Source organism: Nomascus leucogenys, chromosome 14 (assembly GCF_006542625.1).
Source record: "Nomascus leucogenys isolate Asia chromosome 14, Asia_NLE_v1, whole genome shotgun sequence".
NCBI classification, from domain to species: Eukaryota; Metazoa; Chordata; class Mammalia; order Primates; family Hylobatidae; genus Nomascus; species Nomascus leucogenys.
The window spans coordinates 64,560,878-64,588,832 of NC_044394.1; the positions used below are offsets into that span (position 1 = coordinate 64,560,878).

Below are 27,955 nucleotides of genomic sequence, written 5' to 3' on the forward strand. Positions count from 1 at the left end.
ACAACTAGAAAAATACAGCAGGATTAGTAGCTGTGATGAACAGGGAGGTGCAAGGGATGGATTCTGGAGGCCTGGCCTGAACTCCATCTGTTGTTTATTATGTGTGTCACCTGTTGGGGAAATATAATTAAGAACAAAATCTCCTCCTTCCCCCAAAACCTCTCCATGAAGGTGGAAGAGAAAGAAAATGGTTTCATTCTTGAATAAGTACTAAACAAGAATATGATGTGCATCGTAGACCGCCTACTAAGAGATTGCAAAGACAGAAAGAAATCCCACCTTTTTAAAAAGCCAAACAGATGCAACCCATTCCATACATGTTCTTAAGATAAACTGTAACTAGTCCTCTAGTAAGAGGACTTGACAGCACCATTTGTCACACACAATTCAACCTGAATTCACTTGGTAATTAGGGTGACCATCTGTTTTAGCTAATTGGCTTTGTCTCAAAGAAAAATAAACTCTTATCTTTATGACATGAGGCAGTTTTGCAACTTGGAGAAAGGAACCTAATGAAGTTAGGTTCCTACCCCTGCCACAGAACTGGTTGATGAGGATGCTTTCTTCCTTGATTACATTTCAAAGAGATAGTTCCGAGGTCCTTGAGAAAGACACTCCTCCATTATAAGGCTGGCAAGAGGCTTATTTAACTTTGAAAAAGATTTACATACATTTAAAAGAGACTGAAAAATAATTTACAAGTTTTCTAGAGCAAGAAAAAGGATGAGGTAGAGGTCTCTTCTCCATTTTCAACAGAGAATCATTTACTTTTTCTTTTTTGATTTGTGCTTACGGTTACACATCTTAGGAAGCCACTCAATCTTGAATCTTTTTTCTCATCCGTGGAAGGGGAGTAATAACACTCTTAATTATTTCACATCACACAGGGCCTAAGAAAAGTAACTGTGCAAAACTCACTTGTCATTTTAGATGCTGAAATTACTAGAAATGAGATATCTTTACTGGTTAATACATGAATCTAATATTTAAGTGGAATCTAATATTTAAGTGGAAACTTAACGTTTTTAAAAGAGTCTCTCTCTACAAGGCCAAGAATCTTTTTGCAACAAAAATGTGTCAGTTCTACATTTATCGGCTGGAGTTGAACATTTACTCTCTCTGCACGTCTTACCCATAAGAACCAGTTTTCTGTAAATGTTGTGTACGAATTCTCTTGTTACCAATGTGTTCTTTTTCCATAATAGTATTAACAATAAATGTTAGGAACTGGGCGTGGTGGTGCATGCCTGTAATCCCAGCTACTTGGGAGGCTGAGCCAGGAGGATCGCTTCAGCCCAGGAGTTTGAGGCTTAGGTTTGGTATATATCAGGCCTGTGAATTACCACTGCATCATGGCATTCTAGCCTGGGCAACATAGCAAGACATTGTCTCAAAAAAAAAAAAAGTCACAGTAAATTCAAGCTGTTCTAACTTATTAACTAATTCATCTAGATGTACTTACATTTTTCGGAAATTGTATTTTTACAAAGACATGTCCTAAATAATTATTTTGGTTTAAAAAATCCTGCAAGATACATTTTAATACAGAAAATCAATGTAAGTACAAGAAATGAATTTAGATATGGTGAAAAACAAGCACAGAAATATTTTTTCTTGGGAAATGCTTTTTAAAAACATTAAAAAGAAAAAAAAAATGATGCCATTGCTTGAATTCAGAGGTACTTCGATTTGACAGTACAAGCAAAGCAAAAATAACTAAAAATAGCTCCATGATAATGCTGAGTATAAGAATTAAATTGAAGATTGAAAGACTCAAAAATCTCAAGCATGCTACATGATTTTACCAGCTCTCTTAAATAAAGCCAGGCTCAGTAAATGCTCCGGTGACTGAAACAACACTAAGATTGGGCTTTGTTCTTCAGACATGGAATTCATCACCTTTGTGGTGATGAATCATTGGTGAGGCCCTAATTATATAAACAAGATGTCAAATCAAAGTTATCCTCCTCTATTTGCATGAGGATTTCTGTACTTAGAATTGAGTCCTGCCACATTCTTATAATGGTGCGTGCATATGGGTAGCAGGTATACACACCAATAAATAATGTGGCTACTATGATTCTGGAAATTACAATGCCAGTTAGAAATTATTCAGAATGGAGTAAAATATTTAAAACCCCTGCTATAAATCTTAGCCAGGAAATAAATTTTCATGAGACCAGTGATTAACCCAATGGCAAAATGGAATTTATATCAACCATTCATTAATCCCATTTCCCTTCTCCCAATACCATTAATTAAGTGTCTGCTCAATTCCCATTCCTGTGGTACACTTGTGTCGCTTACCCAATTACAGCTAATTTTCTTGCATGCAACGGGAGTGGTAATAGCATCTAACAGTTGTTGAAATGTGGTTCCTAGCGTTTACTGCAGTGTGTCATCCTTAAATATTCTCTAACATGTTTTCTAGTTCTGTTTCTAAAATCGAGTTTGTGTGGGGAGGACTGAGTTGAATACAGTAAGTGGGTGGTTTCCTTCCTTTCAGGTCCTCGGAGACCCTTATCTGATTTAAGTTTTGCCTCAGGAGAAAGCTGTACCACTGAGATTGCTAAAAATAACTGTTCTCCTGTCTTGCTGTTTTGCCTATGATTCTCTTGGAGAAAAAAGCTTTGGAAAATAAACTTTTGAAGGCGTGTTTTGTAAATTACCTGATCACTTCTTCAGAGTTCAATAGAAAGGGTCCATTTTAAAATTAAAGCCTCTGTAACAAGATGTTCTTTTCTCTTTTCTCCTTTCCCTTTTTAAAACACAGTTTACAAAAAAGGAGATGGTGAAGCCTGAAAATATTAAATATAAACTCTTTGCCTTATTTTAGTCGTTCCTAAAATTATGGGTGTAATTTCAGTTTGTGTATTCTAAAAGTAAGTTTCCCATGGACGTCTGTATTATTATTTGAGAGAAAGTAATGTTTTTTTTCTGATGGTTCCTCACTTGTCAGTGTCTCCTAATGATTTACTCGATTTAAGCACTTTGTATCTTCCCTCTGACACTCCTCATACTTTTCCTTCCTCACCCCAGGTAATTGATGATCTGTAAATAAACACTTCACCTCATTAGAGAAGCTCACTATTTAAAATAAGCCTGCAGAGAATCCTTTTGTTAAGCAAATAAGCCTTTTATAATCACCTCTGTTTCTTCTGCACAGATTTTTAGTCTATCAGCTTTTCCTTAAAGCAGAAAGTGTTTTATCTTTTCTAAGCAAGTGAAAGATTCCCTTGATACATAGCTGGACTCTAGAGGGGAGAACAGGGAAGAAACTCGGGTTTATGATTAGTGATGGGGTTAAGTGCGATAGTGACAGCTCGATTTAGCGGCATTGGCTTAAGCGTGCTCCTACACACTGTAATCCAGTCATCTGTGGGGTTTGGCCTTCATGTAACATCACTTCTTTCTTTTTATCTGCATACCTGCATACCTGGCCTTTTGCCTCTTCCCATTCCCCTGTAATTGGAAATGGCATCTATTTGGGGTTGTTGTCACCTTTACCGTATCTATTCAAAAATTAATCTACTTACATCAAATTGTTCAAAGAAAACCTGTGCAATTCCAGTCAACTCAAATATCCAGTTGTTTCTAACATGAAATTCAAGGGACTACTTGAAAGCCACTTGGAGAGCAGCTTTCTTCCCATCAAAGAATGAGTAGTAGGCACCCACTGTTCGCTGTTGACATGCTGACAGTGCAGCCCTGAATAAACACAACCACTTGCCCTCTCACAGCTTATATTTTAAAGGTTGTAAAATAATCTTGTTTTTGTCATATCTGGAAATAGTATTTTGTAAATTAATTTTTACATGATTTTTAAAAAAATGTACTCATCAAAATGAGCTGGCACATGTAAGCTCATTATATTTTTACATTTTAGCAAAAACACTGTGTCTTTTGCCTACAACGTGATAGTTTGTGTTTTTTGAAAAAAAAAACAAAACTCTGTTATGGTCTTCATAGTGTTTCTAATTTCTAAAATCATTTTGGCCTGTAGATACTTTTAAAAAAAGATGCTCTCTAAATATGAGGAACCTAAAATTATGTAACTGTTTTCATAAATGAAAAACTTACACTTACCATTGTCATCTGAGAGGAAATAATGGTTTAATTAGTTTTTAGATGAAAAGATTTTTGCAATCAGACTGTGTTTGTAATGGCATTTATAAAACAATTTCCCCCTACAGTAGCATTGTAATTAAGACTTTCAATGAAATTGTCAGAGGAGAAGAGTGCATTTTTCCCCCTGTGGTCAGCTGTTACGCTTGCCCCTAGGGGCCTGCTGCTCTCCTGCATCAGGCTTGCGCTAATGCCCACTAATGCCCTGTAATTGTGTTTCACTTCCTCTAATTAAACTGACAGGGAACTCCAATTGCTGTCACTTACCTTAATGATAGGGAAGGCAATGGGATTAGAATGTGGCAATTCTTGCACAGAACACTTAACATCCCAAACAAATACCCATTTACCAGGAAGAATGCATTTCAGGGAAGACCTAAGGACTTCTGGGGTTCTGATCCCACCTCTTGGGCGATGGAGTATGTGAGTTAGAAAGGTTACAAAGAATATCTTCTTCATAGGCGTGCTCCTCTGAGCATGAGCTCCTGAAGATTTTAATGGATATTACAGGAGAAAAAACGTTTCTGAGGCCCAGTAGAAGTTGGAAAAGCAGGGTTAATCAAGTTAAACAGATTTCTTTTATTTGTCACTGTCAGTGCCTTGATACTTGCACTGATTTCTTAAAGGTGTGCTGTGGTGGCAGTGGTGGCGTGTGCCTAGGCATGCATTTGTTTGTATAAAGTATTTCACAGATGCATTTGCATATTTGATAACTTTTTTAAGGGGCAAATTCAAGGCCTGGTGTCCTACAGATCATCTTTTGAGATCTGCAGATCTAGCCGATGAAGACTGTCACATGGTTATTTAGTGATAGGCTCTCCACCCTCGTGGTAGTGACCGTGGATCCACCAGATATTGGATCAGACTTCCTAAAATACCTGTTCAACTCCCTTTCATTGCCTCTTCATTCTTCTTCGGCTGCTGTTGGTGCAGTGTGTCAAATCCCTCAGGCATATTGCTGTGAACCCCAAAAATCTGAGACAGGTCTCAGTTAATTTAGAAAGTTCCTTTTGCCAAGATTGAGGATGCACAGCTGTGACACAGCCTTAGGAGGTCTTGATGACATGTGCCCAAGGTGGTCAGGGCACAACTTAATTTTATACGTTTTAGGGAGACATGAGATATCAATTAATATATGACAGATGTAGACTGGTTCCATTGGTTCCATCCAGAAAAGCGGGACAACTGGAAGCAGGGAGGGGGCTTCCAGGTCACAGGTAGGTGAGAGACAAATGGTTGCATTTTTTTTTTTTTTTGAGTTTCTGATTAGTCTTTCCAAAGGAGGCAATCAGATATACATGTATCTCAAAGAGCAGGGGGATGACTTTGAATAGAATGGGGGGCAGGTTTGCTCTAAGCAGTTCCCAGCTTGACTTTTCCCTTTAGGATAGTGGGGCCCCAAGATTTATTTTACTTTCACATTGCATAGAAAAATGGAAAAAAAGATACTTCATTATCACACTGTTTTTCCCTTCTATTCTGAGTGCTGCTGAACTAGAGTATACAATGCGGTGTTGTGGAGAGTGCACAGATTCACCCAGGTTTGAGACCTCTGACTGACTAGTCTTGTAAGCACAGGCAAATTTCTTAAGGCCTCTGAAGCCCCATTTATGCATTGATAAAAAGAAGCTTTAGGGTTTTGGGTTATTGTGGAGGTGGGAGAAAATGAATATAAGTCTGCTGGCCTGTAGCAGACATTCATTTAAGGATAACAGTTATTATTATCTTTAGATTTTAAAACCTTTATTAGTTGTGTGTTTTTTTTTGTTGTTGTTGTTTTTTTTGCCAGTACCTACCCTACGACCAATATCTAGATGCAAATTGATAAGTTGGTTGAGCATTCAGCTCTTTATAAATAGCTTTATGCTTGGTGAAAACCAGCATTATGATTAACTTTTTTAATAACTTTTATATCCTGCTTGTAATGGTGTGAAAAAAATGTTTAAAGATGTTGAAATAATACAGTTTTTAAAAAAGAGGTAAGTATTCAATATCAGCTCTATTAACTAGTAGGGATTACATTCTCTTCTTTCCTGTGGTTGTTTTTTATTTTGTTGGTTTGTTTTTATCATTCAACTGAGTAGGATATCAGAAATAGTAAGCATCTGCTCCATTGAGATTCATAGCAACTTGTTAATTTCAGATGGGATTGTGTTTAGATGTGACTTTTAGCAGTTGAGTTCCAAGATATTTATCAGTTTGCTCAGACCGTTATCATCATAATGTAGAAATCCACGTTACCAAATACATGCATGCCAAAAATGACTTCTGAAAGCTTGACACATTCATAGAAAGATATTCCTGTGGCAGAGATCACACAATATCAATTTAGAATTTGATTGAACCTCAGAGGTCATATCAATGTCATAGGCTGTTTTGGCATATATTTGCATTTAAGCTCTGAATTTCTCCCCTGTCCTGTCTATGTAATCTTTACCATTTTTAGACTTTCAGCATCTGCAAAGAGAGATTATAAAATACTACCCAAGTTATGGGTTGTGCTGAGGATTAAAATGAAATAAGGCATTGAAAAGTATTTCATAGACTGGGAAATGTTGTCTACATTTTAGCTAGTTAGATTTTAAATTATTAGTAGTAATAGGATGCATGTAGAGGACAGAAGTTGTCTCACGCTGTAAAGCTAATTCCCATCATATAATCTCCTTTCTATAAATTTTCATGTGAATGTGCTAAATTTGGAGAATTGAATGCACTATACACAGATTCCATTTTTTTTTAACCATTTTTGCTTCAGTTTAGAAAGCAGGCCAATGTGGGTACAAAAAGTAAACCTTAATACAAAGGCCTGTGAAAAGTATCCAATTAGCCTGATTGATCTCTTTTGTGCACAGATTTATTCTTAAGGCACTTACATGATACAGATGTTCTGGGAGATGTCAGATTTTCCTTTTGTGACACCAAACTCCAAATTTAGGGGCATGTTCTAAATATCTCTAACTGTTTTTAGCAGCCTGTTTTCAATGGCTGACAGGTTTGCCATTTTTAGCAAAAAAAAAAAGAAAAACAGTGTGTGTATATATATATGTGTGTGTATATATGTGTATATATATGTGTGTGTGTGTGTATATATATATATATATATATTTGGCATGCTAAGCTAGTGGGTAGGAATGAGAAATGATGGTAGGAGAACTGGTGAAGTTTGGAGCTGTCAGGTCAGCTGGGTGACTGTGCTCCAGGATATTATAGTATATTTTTCTTGAACCCTGTGTCTAAAGCTATAGGGTTAGTCAGCTCAGAGCAATACTTTGAAGAACAGGCTCATAAAGTTTATTTTCACTATGTAGAGCATTTTATTTTTCCTACAACCCCCTTCCTCAAGCTTCCAAAGAGGAGTGAAAGGTGCCTGGGCAGATAATCCCACCATCTGATTCTTATCTCTTTATACCTATGCAAGTTATAGTGAACTAGGATTTTAAACGCTTTAGGTTATTTTGCCACAAAGGATATATTTCTCCCCCACCATTTTCAAATATCTAAACGTTTAGAAAGGACACTTAAAAATAAGGCAGGGACTTCTTAAAGAGATACATTTCTCTGTATCTTAGAAAGTTGGGGAATATACATGTTCTTTGACCTAGTAATCTACTTCTAGGAAACTGTTCTACACAAGTGCTCACCCAAGCACGCAAGAATGTACATATACAGATGCCCACTGCCTTATTATTTGTAAAAGTGAAATATTGAAATTGTGGTAGGCAGAAAAATGGCTCTCAAAGGATATGCATATACTAAGTCCTGGAACCCACGAATATATTACCGTATATGGAAAAGGAATTTTACAGATGTGATTAAGGTTAAAGACCCTGAGATGGGGAAGAGTATCTTGGATTATCAGGTGGATCCAATTTAATCATTTGAGTCTTTAAAGGTAGAAAATCTTTCCTGGCTAGAGTCAGAGAGAGACGAAACTACAGAAGCACAGCCAGAGAGATGCTAAATTGCTAGCTTTGAAGATGAAGAGGGGAATGAGCCAAGAAAGTGGGCCGTTTCCAGAAGCAGGAAAAGGCAAGGAAACAGATTCTCTTCTAGCACCTCCAGAAAGGAGTGTATGCCTGACCACACCTTGATTTCAATGCTGTAGGATTTCTGACCCACAGAACTTAAGACAATATATTTGTGCTATCTTAAGCCACTAAGTCTGGCAATTTGTTATGACAGCAATAGAAAACTAATTTGGCAACACAGATGCTAAAATATAGGGAAACACTTGAATGATAGCTCACTCCAAATAGCAAGTATCGTGAATTCACAACAAAAGGTTGAGGCATTTATATTGTACTGCCATGAAACATGGAAGAGTGTTGGTGAACTCTTGCTGAGTGAAAGAAGTAGGAGAACTCAGTGCAGACATTGTATCCTATTTCAGCGAAAAAATATTGTATATGAACATATTTGAGTGGTGTGTGTGTGTGTGTGTATGTGTTTGTGTGCATGTGTGAATGGAAAAAGACCTATAGCTACCTAGTGAAATATTACCAATAATTTCAGGGCAGGAAGGGCTGTGTGTTTGTGGAAAGGGGGGAATTCACCTTTTACTTTATTCATATAAATATTGTTCAAAATATTTAATATATACTATTGTGTAACTTTAAATACCATTTTTTAAATATGGAGGAAGAATATAGCCATAATAAGGCCAAGTCAATGCTGATTCATTGACAACTAGCCAGAAGACTTTGGTATGTCACCTTGACCAAGGATGACTTAACAATCGAGGAGAAAAAAACTTAAAAATTATCTAGTTCTAACACCTTGCTTTAGAGATAAGAAAGCTGGGATCTAATACAGTTCAGTGACTTTCCTGTCCTCACAGAAAGACAAAGAAGAAAATGGAAAATAAGATAAAGATATTCTGGCTTTTCACTACACCACACAGCCACTTTCTTGTGTTTGTTGCTGAAAGGGAAAAGAAATATCTTTTCTCACTCATCACTAGGTTCGTGGCTGAGGCCCCTGTAACAAAAGGCAGATTAGTAACAGAAAAGCATACAAGTGTATTTAGTATGTTTTACATGACACAAGAGGCTTCATAAAGAAATGAAGACCCAATGAAATAATTAAATCTACATATTTTTTAATGCTAGGTTTGATGATGACATAAATAGTTGTAGAGAAGTATGATTGAGCAAAAACGATGTGATCTAATGGTAAGAAACTGGAGGAAACAGCAAGGCCTGTTTTTCAGTTTCTTTTCTGTGTCCCCATATCTTCAGAGTTAAGAATGTTCTTTCCCTTCATTGTTAGGAAGGGTACTTCTCAAATGAGGGTCATATGACTGGCTTGAGGGAAGAAGTTCCAGAAGAAGGTGAGAGTGACCTTTCTGCTTCTGCAGATTTCTCAAATGCCAAGATGCCATATTTTGAGGTAGCATGTCCTGAACTCCATCATTACACAGCAAAAGCCGTATGCCCGTCACATGATAGGCACTCAGATGAATTGTCCAAAATGTGACCAATTCTGATTTTAACATTTACCTATAGTGGTCATTATCAGCAAATACGTATCAGATGTCAACTAAATATGAGGTAATGAAGGTGTTAACAATATAATGATGATACAGTAGTATTATGAATAGCATAGACAAAGAAACCTGCAATTATAGAATGAGAGGAACCGTGGTAGAAAGATGCATGAAATGCAGTGCATACACACACACACACACACACAGGAAAAAATAATGTTTGAGGAAATCAGGGATTTTTTTTTTTTTACAGAGAAGATAATATTTGAATGGGATCATCAATAAACAGAGAGAATGGGGAGCATTGTAGATTCTAACACAGTGATCAATGTTATTGAATAAAATGATGGAGGGAATGTCAGCAGTGAGAATGCCACGTGGAAGAGCCTAGAGGCATGAAAGCACAGACTATTTGAGCAATGGAGGTGGAAGGTAAGGTTGGAGAGCAAACCTGAAGTCAGATTGCCCAGGACCCTCTTGGACTTATCTTGTAGATGATAGGTTGGCATTGGAGGATTTCATGCAGGTGAGTGAAGTAATGTATGCTTATTAAAGGTAATGATTAAATAATGGACTGGATTTTCACAGAGTGAAACTGGTGACATGAAATGACGTAAAATAGCTGGCCTAATAATTTTTCAGCTCCAGACTTAATTGAACTAATAATAAGGTGATCATAAAACTTGTCATCCAAATTGAAGCACTTTATAGAGTGAAAGGAGGCATTATTATCAACTATGCAAAGATAATATAAGCAAATTGGAAGGAATCATCTCCCGCCCTATGAAATAAATTCATGCAGATGTGAGATGATTGGATTTATGGATGATAATTAGCTGGCAGGTGGATATTTGAGGACTCTTAAACATAAGGCCAATCCATGGACTCTCATGACTATAGGAAGGATGCTGTGGAACCCCAGAACCTCTCCATTATAACCTTTACTCATTGGCTTAAACCAGTCTCAAATTTACATTATTTCAATAATATATTTATTTAGGGCCACAAATCCCCATGCAAGTTCCATTTTTAGAGACTTTTTTTTTTAAGCTGTTAGCTACTTTAGCCCTCATGTAGCAAATGTTGCTCTTTCTTAAAATTTATCTGTCCTTCCTAAAGAGTTAATTGGAGCTGAGTGTAGAACCTGGATTTATCTCTCACTCTTTGGCCCTTGAACATGTTCACTGGTGTTTTTGAGCATACCTGAAAAATGTTTATCATATGGGTATGTCGTAAGAATTAAATGAACAATCAAGGTCAAGTGTTTGACACACAATAGATAAAAATAGACATTGTCTTCATTTCGTATCTCTTCATTGGGAAAACAGCTTTTTTTTTTTTTTTTTTTTTTGAGCCACATTACCTCTCAGTCAATTTGCATTGTATTTGTATCGTACCATTTGTCTTTCTCTATTTTAATTGCTTTAAAAATTGTGTCTCATTTGTTAAGCCAGTTGTTCTCAAGTGGGGACAATTTAGCTCCCCCCTTCCCCAGGACATTTAACAATGTCTGGAGATATTTTAGATTGTCATAACTGGGCAAAAGATACATGGAATCTAATTAGCAGAGACCAGGGATGCTGCTAAATATTCTACAATGCCTAGGGTAGCCCTCCACAACAAAGAACTATCCAGCTCAAAATGTCGGTAGTGCTGACATTTAGACTACAAGCTTTAGACTATAACTCCATGCAGGTCGTGACCATGATTGTCTTGCCATGGCCCAGTGCCTAGTCCTGTGATCATTCTATGAGTCTCAGTGTTGATTAGTGGAATGAATGAATCAGGACCAATGGTTAGCCATGATCCAGCTTTGCATGTATCTCTTCACTCCCTTTAGTCAACATGTAGGTTGTTTTCATGGTGTCTCAGGCACACAGCTACCCGCTGCTTGCTTGAAGTGCCAGGAATAGTAAACCTGAACTCTGAAATATTACCCATAAGGGGATAGGTATCATATAGTTACCTAAAATACTTCAAGTTTCTTAATCAAAAGCACCTGCAAGCTTTCACATAGCATACAGAAGTTCTATTTTTTACCTGCATTAAACCGTGAGACAGCATGAGGTTAAATTTGTCTCTGGATGCTTACTGAAATGAGAAATATTTGAGGACCAATAAGGAAGGTGGCTTTACTTTGTTTTATTTATTTACTTACTTATTATTTAATTATTTTGCATCCTATAGCTGCCAATTTTTAATAAGAGATATAAGACTCTAGAAGGAGCTTGAGAAAGCCTGAGGAAGCCAGCCTGGCATTCAGACCAAGGAACCTCCTGGGCTTGGGAAATTTCTTTTCTAATTGTTGGATGAGATGGTGCTCTTTGGTTATTCAGACAAACTGATTGATATGAGTCTTGTGCTGTGAAATACTGAAGAGCTTTCTGAGAAGTCACACAAGAGATTTCTGGAGGCTGACACATCCTCCCTACCTGTCCTCATCTCAGCTCTCTAGGACTCCTTGTAGCCTAATCAGTAATGTCATCAAACCTCAACAAACTATAACTCTGGTATTTCCTGTTACATCATATCTTAGTTTGCTAGGGCTACCATAACAAAATACCAAAGACTGGGAAATTTTCTTTAAAAAAAATGATTTCAACTTTTATTTTTGATTCAGGGCAACAGGTACAGGTTTGTTATATGGATAGATTGTATGAGGCTGAAGTTTGGGGTGCAGGTCCCATCATCCAGGTAGTAAACATAATATTCAACAGGTAGTTTTTCAGTCCTCCCTGGCTTCCTCTCTTTCCACCCTAGTAGTTCCTAGTATCTATCGTTTCCATCTTTATGTACCACTGTTTAACTCTCACTTATAAGTGAAAACATGTGGTTTTTGGTATCTGTTTCTGTGTTAATTTGCTTAGGATAATGGCTGCCAGCTGCATCCATGTTGCTGAAAGAACATGATTTTGTTCTTGTTATGGCTGTGCAGTATTCCATGGTGTATATGTACCACATCTTCTTTAACCAATTTACCGTTCATGGGTACGACGTAGCTTGATTCCATGTCTTTGCTGTTGTGAATAAGATGGAGATTTTAACAACAGAAATTTATTTTCTCACAGTTCTGGAGACTAGAAGTCTGAGATGAAGGAGTCAGCAGGGTTGGTTTCTTCTGAGGCCTCTGACCTTGACTTGGAGATGGCCATCTTCTCCCTCGGCCCTCACACTGTCTTTCCTGTGTGTGTGTGTGTGTGTGTGTGTGTGTGTGTGTGTCCTAATCTCTTCTTTAAGGATACCAGTCATATTGGATTAGGGCTGAGATCATTAGCACTAATGATCTCATTTTAACTTAATTACCCCTTTAAAGGTCATATCCCCCAAATATAGTCACATTCTGAGGTCTTAGGATTTAGCACTCCACAATGTGAATTTGAGGGTAGGGGAGACACAGTTCAGCCCACATCACACCTCTACAGGACTCAACATTACATAGGTGCCCAATAAACACTTACTTAATGGAGTGATCTATTGTTTGAAATGGAGTGTGGTGGCAGGCTCTTTCAGCCCAGCTGATGTGATTTGCAGCCTGCAGATTCTTCCCCAACCCAGGCGAGCACAGATGGAAGCCTACTCCTTCTACCCCTGGAGTCACTGTGCTTAAGAAAACAAAATTGTGATACTCAGACTGTATTTAATGTTTATTAGGTTGGAAGTTCTTTCTTTGTTTTCCATTTAGCAGGCTTTGGTTAATCACAGGAGAACGAGACAAGGGAGAAGAGAGGGTTGGGATACCCTCAGGAAAGGCAAAGGAGGTCCTCTGGAGGGAAAAGGGCCTCCCCAGGAGGTAGGGATTTCTATGGAGCTCTCAGGATGGGGAAGAGAGGGGGAAGGGAAGTATACAGTTTGGTTGTCATAAACCTGGCTTTGTGTTTGTTTACATGTAGGTTATGGGGAGAGGGGTGGATTGCCAGGAAACTTTGAGCTTGGTACCAGTCTGGCTTCTGTACAGGTAATGAAAAGACTTTCACCCATAACATGGTGACCCACCCTCAAGTCAGACTTATAGCTGGTTTTACTCGGGACTTTTTACTACCTTTTGATTCCTGGTTTCTGGCTTCTCTTTTTTTTTTTTTTTTTTTTGAGACGGAGTCTCACTCTGTTGCCCAGGCTGGAGTGCAGTGGCGTGATCTCAGCTCACTGCAAGCTCCGCCTCCCGGGTTCATGCCATTCTCCTGCCTCAGCCTCCCAGGTAGCTGGGACTACGGGCGCCCGCCACCACGCCAGGCTAATTTTTGTATTTTTAGTAGAAACAGGGTTTCACTGTGTTAGCCAGGATGGTCGTGATCTCCTGACCTCATGATCTGCCTGCCTCAGCCTCCCAAAGTGCTGGGATTACAGGCGTGAGCCACCACACCTGGCCTTCAAGTCAGACTTATAGCTGGTTTTACTCAGGACTTTTTACTAACTTTTGATTCCTGGTTTCTGGCTTCCCTTTTTGATTTCCTCTAAGTACCTCCTATTTCGGTAGTAGAAATGGGATCTCTGGCCAGCTTTATTCCCTTGGTAGTTCCTGCTTTGGATCCACCACAGCACACAGAAGCTCCAGGGTAAGGTCTGAAGGTCTGAGTCACTCTTTGCCTTAAACTATAAAAACGTATTCTTTTTTTGCCCCTCCCACATCTCTACCATTATTTGATTTTTTTCCCCTCAGTTTTTTGTTTAGAGTCATACATATGTCTAATTCCTAAATCCTAAATTCCTGATGAACTGATTTCCTATGGGACCAGAGTTTGTTTTATTTAACTCTTTAAGTTTTCTTCTCCCACCCCTCACACAGAGGTTTCCATCTTGCCTTTCTATTCTATCTGTTTAGGGAACAGCTCTCTATTTTCCAGAATGACAACCATTTTAGGTCACACCTTCATTAAGAACCTTTTGCGAGCTACTGGACTTAGTAGACATGCCAGCAAACTAGAAAGATGAAGTTCCTAATTGAGGTTTATAGGCTAATGGTAGAAACAGGAAGAAAAAGAAAACGGTAAGTAAATATGTAACATCCTTCTTAGTATTATTAGTGTTTTAGCAGGGAACTTCTGGAGTCATTACAAATGAGTTACAATTCTCTAATGACAGACAGATCTCTAGACTTTGCATCATGGTGGAGAGGACATTTAGAAAAGAATATTTTCCTTGCTGTTCAGACCCAGCTCTGGAGGCCGCTACCTTCTGAGGTGTGTATAAGTGATTAGCAATTCCCTTCAAGGACTCCCCATCAGTGTGGGGCAGACATGGAAAGCCTGCTGCATCTGGCTTTCTAATTTCTGCAAGGCCATCCCTTCCTTGATATGCCAAGTGAGGGTGACTGAAATAGAATCCACTCTTGATGCTTGGGGGATCTCCCTCTTTCTGGCAGTTACAGGTGCTCAGTTTGATTAAAATCATCAGTGAGGTGTGTTCATTACTGATTTCATTAACTATGCAGAGGACTGAAAAGGAGGAATCAGTCCCCAGCATTTGCTCCCCATCTTTCCCTAGTAGAAGCTACCACAGTTGTCGGAGCTTGAATTCCTCATGACTGGACTATATAAGTGAAATATCAGGGTCAACGTCTGGTTCTCCTTTTTCATTTGCCTCATATATGAGTATGTCATGAATGGATTTTAACTTGGTGAAAATTTCACAAGTGTTAAATATTACTCAGATGCTCACAGATTTCCAAATGGCAAGTCTTGGTAAATCCAGATCCAGCCTATAAAACAATATATTCTCCCTAGACATTCAATCCATCTGTCTTCCATTTATCCATAGTTCAGAGTCTTGGCACTGTGCCTCTCCTTAGGAAGCTTACTATCACAAGAGGAAAAGATCAGGGTAAGGAATTTGCTTATTGGATACCATTTGCATGCTAGACTCAGAGATAGACATGTTGTATGCATTATCTTATTTTTACCATAATCTTGGGTTAGGCATTATTTTCACTATTCTGCAGATGAGAACTGAGATTCAGCGAGTTTAGGAAAATTGCCCAGCCTCACACAGTTGAGCAGCTGAGATGTAACATAAGTCTGTGTCTATTTCAAAAGCTCTTGGAAGGAAGGGAAGGCATGCGGAAGAGCATGAAGGTTGAGGAGGTAGGAGGACTGGAAATTGCATTTGCATTGTGATTTTACATAGGAAGGTAAAATGATATAACATTGACTGATTTATCAAAGCATCCATCTTTCCACACCCTAAGTCTTAGTGTCATAAGCCTTCTAGGAGACTAAGATGAACCTTGGAGCTAGCACTATGGCTTTCCATGGCGACACATGGCCAGATAGGTAGCTCTGGATGCAAATAAGCAGGTTGGTATGAGATTCTGGAAGAACTAAGATTTTGGAATTTATCTTCCTCAGTCGTCTATGGCCCCATCTCTCATCTATGGCCAAAGGAAACTTGGCCTTAACATTCTTTGACTCCCAAGTCTAATGTCACTACAAGACTTTATTGAGTACAAGGGAAACTCCTTTTGGGGGCATTGTGCCTGACACCGGGAGATGTGGTCTCTCCCTGACATAGTTTAAACTCTATCTACTGGGAGAGTACCTGCTTACAAATAACAGAGAAGGGGGCCAGGCGCAGGTGGCTCACGCCTGTAATCCCAGCACTTTGGGAGGCCGAGGTGGGCGAATCACGAGGTCAGGAGTTTCAGACCAGCCTACCCAACATGGCGAAACCCCGTCTCTATACTAAACAAACAAAAAATTAGCTGGTCATGGTGGCGTGCCTTTAATCCCAGCTACTGGGGAAGCTGAGGCAGGAGAATCACTTGAACTCAGGAGACGGAGCTTGCAGTGAGCAGAGATTGAGCCACTGCACTCCAGCCTGGGTGACAAGAGCAAAACTCTGTCTCAAAAATAAATAAATAAATAACAGAGGAGGGATAATGTCACATGAACTTGTAGTACACACACACACACACACACACACACACACACACACACTCATTCATTCATATGCACACATATTCAAATGCAAGACATGATCACAACATTTTTATTTTACTCTACTGTGTTGTATATACAATTAACAAATGCATCATCAACAGTTTAGGAGTTATTGTCAACCTGCTCCAATAGTTTCTTATAATCAGTGTTAAAAATCCAGTTTTCCATAGGGCCAATGACATAATTAGAAGCAACAATAGTTCATTCCCCTCAGCTTATTCTGAGTGAACAGAGAAGCTTCAAGCACCCACCTTTAGCCCTACTCTTGCCTTTTTCATCAGCGCTTGGAAGACAGGGAATAGCTATAGCCAGGTATCTGACTATGAGGGATGTGGGGTGAGACCACTCGGTGCCAGCTTTCCCCAAGAAAGCTATTTAGGGCTTTGTCTGAGAGGGATACCCTTGCCCAACATCAGAAAGGACTGATCTGTTGTGGTATCGGGAAGGGAGTTCTGTGTAGGCTCTGGGGTCAGGGAGAGGCAGGGTTTTATCTTGGCTGTAGAGGATGCTTCAGGATGGGGAAGAGGGCAGAAGTGGGATATAGGAGATTATTATGGGGTGCTCAGAGAAACTCTTCTTCTTGAGGGCTGGGGCATAATTACAAGGGAACAGAAAGGTTGGGACCATAGAAAGAGGAACTTGGGTGTGAATTTTCTTAAAATATTAGGAAATCAGCATAGTATAGACAGGTTTACCAGCAGAGGCTCTGAAATATTGCCTGTATCAGGATCCTGGTTTTGTGTTTTACTTTTGTAAACTTGCAAAAGTTTCTTAAGCTCTTTATGCCTTAGTAAGATCAGCAGTCACTTTTATCTCTTTGTCCATCGTCTCAGCTAACCTTACTTGATGTCTACAGGTGGATATGACAATAACAGGCAAAGAATTTGGGAAGCTGGTATAGCTTTTTCTTTCTTTGTGCAGGGACTTTTTTTAAAATGTTGTTACAGGGTATGCCTAGTCTGTATTGTTTTAGTTTCTCAGAAAGTATGGCTTTTCTCTTCTAATTAAGTGGTTTGATTATGAATCTCATGGGTTTTTTAGATATAGTGACTAATTCACTGGGAATTAAGTAGAATTGCCTTAATTGTGGATTTTGGTTCTATTTCAGGTTTATTTCCAGTAAATGGTTACAAAAATAAGTTCCCAAATTAGGTTAAACAATGGAATTTTGAAGGAAATATGAAAATACAGATTCCTAGGCCACAATTGGAGAGATTGATTAATCAAATGATTAGTTGGTTTGGAACCCATTGAACTATCCTCCTGTTTCAATAATTTATCTATAATTTAAAAATGTTTATTAAAATGGAAGATTTCCATGCCCTACCCTAGAGATACTGAAACAGAATATTTTGGGAAAGGGACCAGGAATCTGCATTTGTTATAACTATCTCATATTAATAGTTTTAAGCCTATGGACTATTGAGTCTAAGACTCTCCTATTTATTTTCTCATTTTTTAGCCACCATTTACCACTATTTAACCAGCAGCACCCTGAGGACTTAAGTTACATAAAAGTATTCATTAGCAGCCATTCACCAATATCTTGCATTGTTAGAGATGTACTTTTTTTTTTTTTTTTTTTTTTTTTTTTTTTTTTTTTTTTTTTGAGACAGAGTCTCGCTCTATGACCCAGGCTGGAATGCAGTGGCGCAACCTCGGCTCACCGCAAGCTCCGCCTCCCGGGTTCACGCCATTCTCCTGCCTCAGCCTCCCAAGTAGCTGGAATTACAGGCGCCTGCCACCACGCCTGGCTAATTTTTTGTATTTTTAGTAGAGACGGGGTTTCACTGTGTTAGCCAGGATGGTCTCGATCTCCTGACCTTGTGATCCTCCCGCCTCGGCCTCCCAAAGTGCTGGGATTACAGGCGTGAGCCACCACGCCTGGCCAGAGATGTACTTTTGGGAAGAGATGTTGCTCTTCTGAATTTCTAAGCAGACAGGGAGGAACAACTGAGAAACTCTTAGCCTCCCGCAAGGGCTCTGAGGAGGCCTTGGAGGTCGGGAGCCAGCAATGGAGAATTAAGTCTCTCCCAAGAATTTCTCCCAGTTTTGGCTGTTCAGCCTCTTTCACTTACAACCGAAGACTTTGTGTTGTCATAAGAATCCAGTGAAGTGTGAGATATATGTGCAATCTGAAAAGGTGTAAGCTTCTAGGATCATAACCTAGGCAAAGGTTTTGTTGTGTGTATTTTTTGTTTTTGTGTTTTCTTTCCCTACAGCTGGTCTGCAGAGAATACAATGCACTTCTTAAAATTCCATGCAGACCCAGCAAACTTTCAGTTAGATCCCAGCATAGGAAGGAAGATCTCAGTGTCTGACTGGATGTAATATGCATTCTCAAGTCTCCCCCTTCATAGACACAGTGTACACTACAGAGAGCAAAGTGTAATTTTAAGAACCTTGTAATTCTTTACAAATTAACACAGCAGATGGTGTTTGTGGGAGCCACATAGTGGGGAATATTTGGGACGATGTGAGACATGTGTTCCAGGGTTTCGGCCTGCTTTCTACATAGTTTAGTTTTTAACTGTCATGCTACAAAAATTCCATTTTGCCTCATAAAGTTTTCATTGGTTCCAAGTGTGAGGGAATGCCCCAAGAGATAGTACTAGTATGACAGACTCCAAGCATGCTCAGCGAGGTCCCTGATTCACCTAAGCCCGAGGAGTGCCAGTGGCTTGCACCTTCATGTTCAGGAGGTTGGTAGTCTCCTGGGTGTTGGTGCTGGGGTTGGGGGCAGCCTGGCTTTCCCCCAGCTTGGAGATCAGTTTCAGAAGTCGAGGAAGAGCACAGAGCTTGATAAGCTTCGCCCAAAGCAAGCAAAAGACAACGCAAGTGGGCTAACAATAAGATTAGCAGCTTTAGATTGGGGCTTGTTAGTGTGTAAATAGTTGAAATATTTCTTTGGTTGTTTCAACTGTTCATATAATTAAAAAGAAGACATTATTCTCTGCTAGTTCCTTCGTAATGTTAAGAATTAAAGTGCTTGGGACCTGTGTGCTTGCTTTGAAGACAGTGCTGGCATTTTGGAGGGGGACATGAGAGGGAGAAAACACCAAGATAGAGATTGAAAGGTGGTGCTGCCAGAGAGGACAGGAAGAGGTCATTCTCACAGGCTTTGGCAAAGACAAAGAGAGGTCAGAGTTGATTTGGGCAGGCAAAACAGCCCTGGCTCTGGCACTAGAATGGAGATAATTCTGGGATCTCCTAGGATGCAGAGAGTCCTTGGTGCTCCCAAACCTTGTACTTCTTCTGCCCACTGACACCCACATACCTTCCTCACTTTCCTTTGCTGTGGGGCTGGCAATGGGAAAGGTCCCAGGTGTTCTCAAATACATCCTGCCTCTTGTTCCATTAAGGGTGCTCATCTCTTAGAAGCACCATTTTATCGAATCTATTCTCTTTCAGTACCTACTGTTTTCAAGCTTATCTACTCCCACCACTCACTACTTTGATAAAAGCCATTTACTCTTTGTACTTCATCTTCCAAGGGTATATACAACTTAATCCTATACATACAATGAAAAGCTTTGGCTCCTAGAAATTTCCACGTTTTTCCTGCATAGGGGAAGTATTTGAGCAGGGAAGAAAGGGAATGAGTGTATAAAGTGTAAAAAGGGGATGAGAGTAGGCAACAATATGAATCTACCGTTGGTGAAGACACAGCGAGCCACCAATTCCACCTCTGCACCTAGCCTTGTCTCCAAAGATCGGTATCATTTAATTAAGCCAAGCAGCCAGAATACTAACTACTCCATTCATAGCCAATACGTATTTATATGTACATATCTATACATATTTCTAATTTACTTAGCACCTATTCTGTGTAAGGCACTGTGCCAGAAACTTCAGAGTTTCAAGCAAATGTAATGGTCTGACACCTTCCTATCCTTGGGCCGCTGTGCCTTTAATTGGATAAAAAAAAATATGCTCATGACAAGTTTCTGAACACTACGCCATAGTAATGATGCAGCTTATAGTATGTGTATACCGTGTGACATCGGAAATTCAATTAACAATGCAAGAGGTTTGCACAGTATAGAATTATTTCCCTGGTTAGAATTGTTCATACAGAACCAAATAAATGGTAGAGATGGCTATAGGCACACAGAAGAGGCTGGGTTTCTGTGAACTGGGAGGGCAGGGAAGGGGTGATGGAGGAATTACAACATGAGCTGGCTCTTGATAGAATGGTAAATGAGGCACAGGGAGGCCAAGACTGTGGGTCCCCACGTAGACATACTTTTCATAAATTAAAGTAACCCTCTCCCTGAATGTTTTCTGATTTCTGTGAGTTCTCAGCAATGTGGACCCAGTTATTGACCTCTTTTTGAGATGGTGGAAAATGCCAGACTCTAGGGATTCTTTAGGTGTTGAAAGCTTTAACTGTAGCTGAGTGGTTTGGGGAATATGCACTTAAAAATGAAATGGAACTTTAAATTTCATTGAAATTTAAATTATTTATTCAGTTTGGGTATGTGTGTGTGTGTGTGTGTGTGTGTGTGTATAAAATCAATGGGAATTTGCACTTTGCCTTGACTACTTTTATCTCAACTGTAAAGATGAAATGGCATTTTTTAGCAGTTTGCTCAGTTCATGGTCTCTTACAGGCTTAGAAGGGATATGTGGTTAATTAACCCCAGCTTTTAGCAATCACCCAAGCTCGGGGGGTTGGCACTATGAAAAATGTCTTTTATGCAGGGTTGCCTGGCAAGTAATCACTGAGGACTACACCTGTGTTGATAAAATAAATCAAGGAACAAGAATTGTAACCTTACACAGGTGCCAACTACCTCCTATGGCTCTGATCAGCAAATTGTGAAGTGGGTGAAATTTATTTTTAGGACTCCATATTTTCCAAATCATCTATCCCTTTCATACCTGTGGCCCATCCCCAGGTGCCTACTTGGACCATCCATCTTTCTATCATTAAACAAGCATTTCCTGACCATGGCTTAAGAGTTTCATCCTGAGTTCTTTGGGAGAGAACCAGGCATGTTCTACTCACAAAAAGCTTGGGTTGTATTCTTCAGCCACAAAAAAACTTATTAGGCAACACTAGGTAGTATACTGTAAATATATGCACTGTTTGGCACACTACCTGCATGAAAGATGTGGTCAGAAGTGGGAGATTTTGAGCTTTTCTTTGAAGAATGGGTACAACCTGGCTAGGTGAATTGTGAGTTAGAAGGGAAATGGCCCCTTCCAGCCAGGCACCAATATGAGTCTATAAAGAAGAAGGACATTTGTGAGTTGTTGAGAAAATACAAATAGATTAGAATTGGACCATTATGAAGGGGAGACCAGATTCTGAAGCCCTAACATACAGGCCCAAGAAAAAAAAAAATTACCATTCAACCCAGCAATTCCATTACTTGGGAATATACCCAAAGGAATATGAATCGTTCTACCATAAAGACACATGTACTAATTTGTTCGTTGCAGCACTATTCACAATAGCAAAGACATGTTCTCAACCTAAATGACCATCAGCGGTAGACTGGATAAAGAAAATGTGTCACATATACTATGAAACACTATGCAGCCACAAAAAAGAACAAGATCATGTTCTTTGCAGCAACATGGATGGAGCTGGAGACCATTATCCTTAGCAAACTAATACAAGAACAGACAACCAAATACCACATGTTCTCACTTACAAATAGGAGCTAAATGACAAGAACACATGGACACAAAGAAGGGAACAACAGACGTTGAGGTCTACTTGAGGGTGGAGAGTGGGAAGAAGGAGAGGATCCCAAAAAATATATATCAGGTACTATGCTTAGTACCTAGTGACAAAATAATTCTTATATAGGTAAACTCATGTCACAAAATATCTGCACTGTTTGGCATACTACCTGCATGAAGGATGTGATGTGACACATAATGTGTTTGACACAAAATGTGTCACACAAAATCCTTGTGACATGAGTTTACCTATATAAGAAACCTGCACATGTACCCCCGAACCTAAAAGTTAAAAGAAAAAAAAAGATTCAAAAAAAGGAAATAGGACTTCAGTAAAATCTAAATAAGAATTCAGGAATACTGAGCTAAGGAAATTAAAGCTTGTTCTTAGCAGGCCATAATGAGGATGATGAGGGAACGCAGTCAACAAAGGATGCTGTGGCATTCAAGATCTCCACTGCGGTGAGTGGGTGTCCTGGAAAGAGAGATTTGAGGAACAGTATGAATCCTTATAGACTTTTTGATGGGCGGTTTCTCAAGGTTAGTAACTAACTGGATTTAGGGGAGAAATACGTTATTAAGATTTAGAGCTGGTTCAGTAATTAGTGCTGGGGAAAACCCTGTGAATGAACCTAGATGCCCTGCCAAGACATGAACTCCTCAGACAGTGCTCCAGACCTTGCCTGAGGTCTGCCCTGATCCCCACCACTCTGCTTTCCAGTTATTGCGGCTTAGTATTTTAAGATCTCTGGTTTAATAAGACCCTTTTCTTTGTAAGTGACAGAAATGCCACACGAATAAACATGGAGGCATTTGTTAACTCATGGCACCAGGTAACCCATGGATAGAAACTTATGGCTTTAAGTGCAACTAGATTCAGGAGGCCAAGCGTTTCATTCATTGACTTAGAAAAATGTACTGAAAACCTGTTACATTCCAGGTACAACTCCAGGCTCTATATAATGACAAGCAAAACAATTATTTTATAGGTTAATGTGTTTTATATACTGCATGTTTGTATCCCCTCAAAATTCAAATGTCGAAACCTCCAATGTGATGGTATTTGGAGGTGGAGGCCTTTGATAATTGATTATGTCATGAAAGTGGAGGTCTCCTGAATGGGATTAGTGGAGGCCTTTGATAAGTGATTATGTCATGAGGGTGGAGATCTCCCGAATGGGATTAGTACCCTTCTAAAAGAGACCCCAGAGGACTCCCTTGCCCCCTTGGCCATGTGAACACACAAAAAGAAGACAGCCCTCTTGGAATAAGAAGTGGGCCCTCACCAGACACAGAGGTCTACCAATGCTTTAATCTAGGACTTCCCAGCCTCCAGAAATGTGAGAAATAAATTCCTGTCATCATAAGCCACCCAGTCTATGATATTTTTGTTATAGCAGCTCAAATGAATTATTAATAAAAGAGCACATAATGGAAAATATGAACCATTTTGATTTGATTCCAAGAGCTGACTTCTCTTTTCTTCTCCTCCTTCTTCTTCCCTTAAACTTCTTTTTCTCCAATTCTTCATCCCTTTCTTGCCGCAGCTTCTCTCATAATCTCTCCCTCCTGTCTCTGTCTTTCTCCATCTTCCTCTGCCTCTCCTTCTTTCAGCTATGCTTTTCTTTTTGTGGGGTCTATTTTTGGAGAATCCCTAGGTAGTTCAAGGTTTATCTAGTACCAGTTTTTCAACCTCAGTGGGAAAATATGTCTCCTTCCTAATAATTCTGCCTACAACCTGTGATTCTACTGTGGATTCTCACTGGTTTGGATGTTATTATCAGTTTGTTCCCTGCCCACAGAGTCTTGGTTGGGAGTTAGGAGGGCTGCTACTGAAATAACATAGATGGGTTGATGGGGGGATGAGAACAGGTGTTGATCTCTCTGAGCCAGTCCTGCTTTGCGCATTGTCCAAGGCATATCCTGATATTGCTCTACTATCGGGTAGGGCCTGGTAGTCTCACCAATATTATCATATTCTTACATTATACATTGATGATTATTTCCTTGAAAATGGATGCAGTCTGGCAGAGAAGAGTCAGAGATACATCAGTGTTTCCCTCTCCACCTTTACCTCCTTCCCATCCCCACCACCACCTCAGAGACCAAGAAAGCTAGGTTGTGATGTGGTCAGAGTATGTTGCTTATAGATTTGCTTTGTGGCCACTGTTCAACTTTCATCCATTCTAAAGAGATACTGCCTGTTTCTTTTCCAAGAGGAATGTCCTTAGCTAGTGAAAAGGTATATTTAGAAAGGTCCACATGCTCCAACTATGATTTATACATAATATAAAGATATAATGAAATGTTCAAGGTTCTATAAATAATGGTGCTATCTGTAATAAGGATATGATTTCTATATCCAGGGTTTCAGTGTAGGTGGGCAACCCTCCAAAAATGAGAGTGTGACTGTTGGATCAATAGATAATTTTTTCTTCTCCCTCCTGTTGTCTAAATTGTAGGTTTAAATGACAGCAAAATGTGTTGGAGATAGAGTGCATGGCATATTATTGCTTTCTGGCATTCTGATGATTTTGACTTCCATTTCTTTCAAATGACAACAATTTGAAAACTGGGCATTTGATTAGCTCCTAAAACATCTAATATATTAGAGTCACAGCTACACAATACTTTGAAGATTCCTTATACATTCAGTCATGTCTGCAGGTCCCTTCAAGGGAAAGAAAGGAAGTGATAAACATCTACCTTCTTACAACCATGTCCTACATATTAATATAGTACCCTGAAACATGGTTGATGTACACCCATGGATCCAATGGAAGCACCAAAATGGTCGATTTATATTCCCAGGGCTTCCATGAGGGACCCCCCAGAACTGGATTATGTGTTTATGGTAGGATGAGGGGCTGAGATGGGAACAGTCTTTAAAGAAATACTCATTTTCTGGGAAGCCAAGGCGGGTGGATCATGAGGTCCAGAGATCGAGACCATCTTGGCTAACATGGTGAAACCCTGTCTTTACTAAAAATACAAAAAAATTAGCCGGGCATGGTGGCAGGCGCCTGTAGTCCCAGGTACTCAGGAGGCTGAGGCAGGAGAATGGCATGAACCCGGGAGGCGGAGCTTGCAGTGAGCCGAGATTGCGCCATTGCACTCCAGCCTGGGCGACAGTTGTCTCAAAAAAAAAAAAAGAAAAAAGAAATACTCATTTTCAGAGATGTATAAATTAATACTTTTTGTTGCTTTTTGTTTTATAAGTTAGGGAGTCAGTATCAGCTGTGTATTATTCAGCATGTTTATATAAATCCATTACAAACATCTTCAGAATTTCAGAAGGGGTGATGGGTATTCATATAGGGAGACAGTGGGGTGGGGATCCTTGTCCAAAGTGGGCCAAAGAATGGGCCTTTATTTTGCAAAGGGGCAAAGAGCAGTGTTATTAAAAAGAAATTGTTGAAATAAAATATTCTTTTTCTGAAGATTAATTGTAAAAATAGAAATTTCTGTTAATGGCTTAATCCTTCTATTTAAGGACAAACTGGAAATATAAAGGTCTTCAAGGTAATATCTGATACTTTAGCAAACTGGACTTGAATTTAAAGCCAGAGGATAGGAGAATAAAGGATCTCCTATTAAAAATCCAAGTCAGGAAATTTATTCCCTTCACTCTCATGAATTCAAGCCATGGATCTTCCCCGAATGTGTTTTGTAAAATAGTTCTCAAAGACTAAAACAAATAAAGTTTAATAAACATGCATCTCCCGAGCACAACAGATGGCAACTAGGGAAGGTGCCCACAGCAATGTAGAGAGTAGTTCTGCCCGGCTTCATTTTTTAACAGTGATATTTATTAAATGGCTATGTCTATTGCACACTCATTCTCTGCAGGTAAAGATAAAGAAGAAAAGTGGGGAGCAGGCTCAAAAAAGGCATATAAGTTCTGTGGACAAAAAGCGGCAAAGGAAATACACCTCAAAGTGAGATTTTACTGGTAGCCTTTGAAGAGAAACACATGAAACTATAAAATCACAGAATCCTGAAATTTTAGAGAAGGGAGATTGTATAGATATGGAATGGAAAAAGCCCTGGCTGGGAGTCTGGAGGTGCTGGTCAAATATTAATGAGCCAGGTGATCATAATCAGTCACTTCGTCTCTCTAGACCTTGCTGTCCTTATCTTTGAGGGGAATGAGGAGGCGGGCAAAGAAAGACAGCTAACGTTGACTGAGTTAACTCTGCTGGTTAGGTATTGGCCAAACACATTACAGGGCCTATGTCTTTTCACGCTCCTTTTTGGGAGCAAGCACTTAGCCACGTTTTAGAGATGAGAAAAACTTCAACTGCCTGTCAATTCCCAGCCCTTTCTGCAGTGTTATGATTGTTTCCCTGTAACAGGGAAGTATAGTTACAGGTGTTTGATGGTTTTTCTGCTTCTCATATTTCACAATTCCATAATTCATCCTTGGCCCTTTCGTTCTACAGATGATAAGTTTGGAGTCTAGAGAGTGGCCAGGTCACCTAGGTGGTTATTGGCAGAGAGTTGTTACAACTAATTGGCTTTTGTTTCATTCTGTTCAGCAAAAACAGGGAATAATTGGATGACTGACTTAACAGCACACATTTTGCTTTTATTATTAGGTGATGATGTCAAAATAAATACTTAGATCTGCTTTCACTTCAGTTTGTTAAAGTATTTTTAATTTGTAGAGCCTGGAGGGTCAGGGATGGAGAGCTAGGTGAGGCTTCTGGTTGACTCCTAGGGAACTAGAATGTGCTTGTGATGATCAAATCCTTAGTTACTAAACAAAATATGTCCCAGGACCTACTATGTAAAAGACTGAACTGGAGATTCTGCCCCTCATTTCACCTCTTAGAAGTATCTCGGACTAGTTGCATATTTAAAATGAACTGCCCCAAATATTGCTTCTTTAAAGGGAGAGAACTTTTTCTTTAGGGATACCAGTTTTTAGCAAGGTTTTTGTACATTATCTGCCTGGATGGAGAAAGCAGAAGGACAGGTGATCCAAAAATAGTTTCTGTGTAGTTTCTAAATCAATTCTTTCATTTTTTTTTCCACAGCAAAAATACTTTCCTAATTACCCTGAATAGTCTTAATGTCTTTTATTGTTTCTAGCACACTGACGTTGTGATTGATCGTCCTGCTAACCTTGTGAAGAAGACAGAGCATATACTATGCTATCCATTGTGCTTATGACAAAACTCAGACTTTTTTAAGAAAATGGGGTAAATGGTTAGTCCAGGATCGTGGAGGCTAATAATAGGGAGCTGACACTAGGAGGCAAGTCTCTGCTCCTCTCTTCCTCCTCACCATCCCCCATTGCTCTCTCCCTTTCTCCTCTCCTCTTCCTCTCTGTCTCTGTGTCTGTGTCTCTCTATCTCTCCCCCTTTTCCTCTGTCTGTCTCACTCTCAGTAGCTGGCTTCCCGTCCAGTTTAAACTGATGAATTTAAAATTATGGCCACATTTAGACATACAAAGCTGAAGAAAGTAGGACATAATGGCTTCCAAGTCCCCATTTGCTGTGCAAAGCTGAACGTTGACAAGCTACTATTGTTATTCCTACACAAATACCTTATTTTTTAAAATTGGAGCTAAGAAAGGGCCAGTAAATTGACTATCCCATCCAGTGGGCCAAATTCCTAAACGCTAGTCCTTGTTTTAACATTCCTCAGCCTTCATGTACAGTGACAACAAATATGGCTCCTGAGTCAACTGCATTTCTGAATTGTTTTCAGCCGA

General features: G+C 39.4%; 1 protein-coding gene across 9 annotated transcripts in view; it reads left to right on the top strand.

Annotated features, from left to right (window-relative positions):
* Positions 1–27,955, top strand: part of CTNNA2 (catenin alpha 2) — a 1,208,900-nt gene that overhangs the window by 920,006 nt on the left and 260,939 nt on the right. The gene's annotated exons all lie outside the window — the stretch shown is intronic.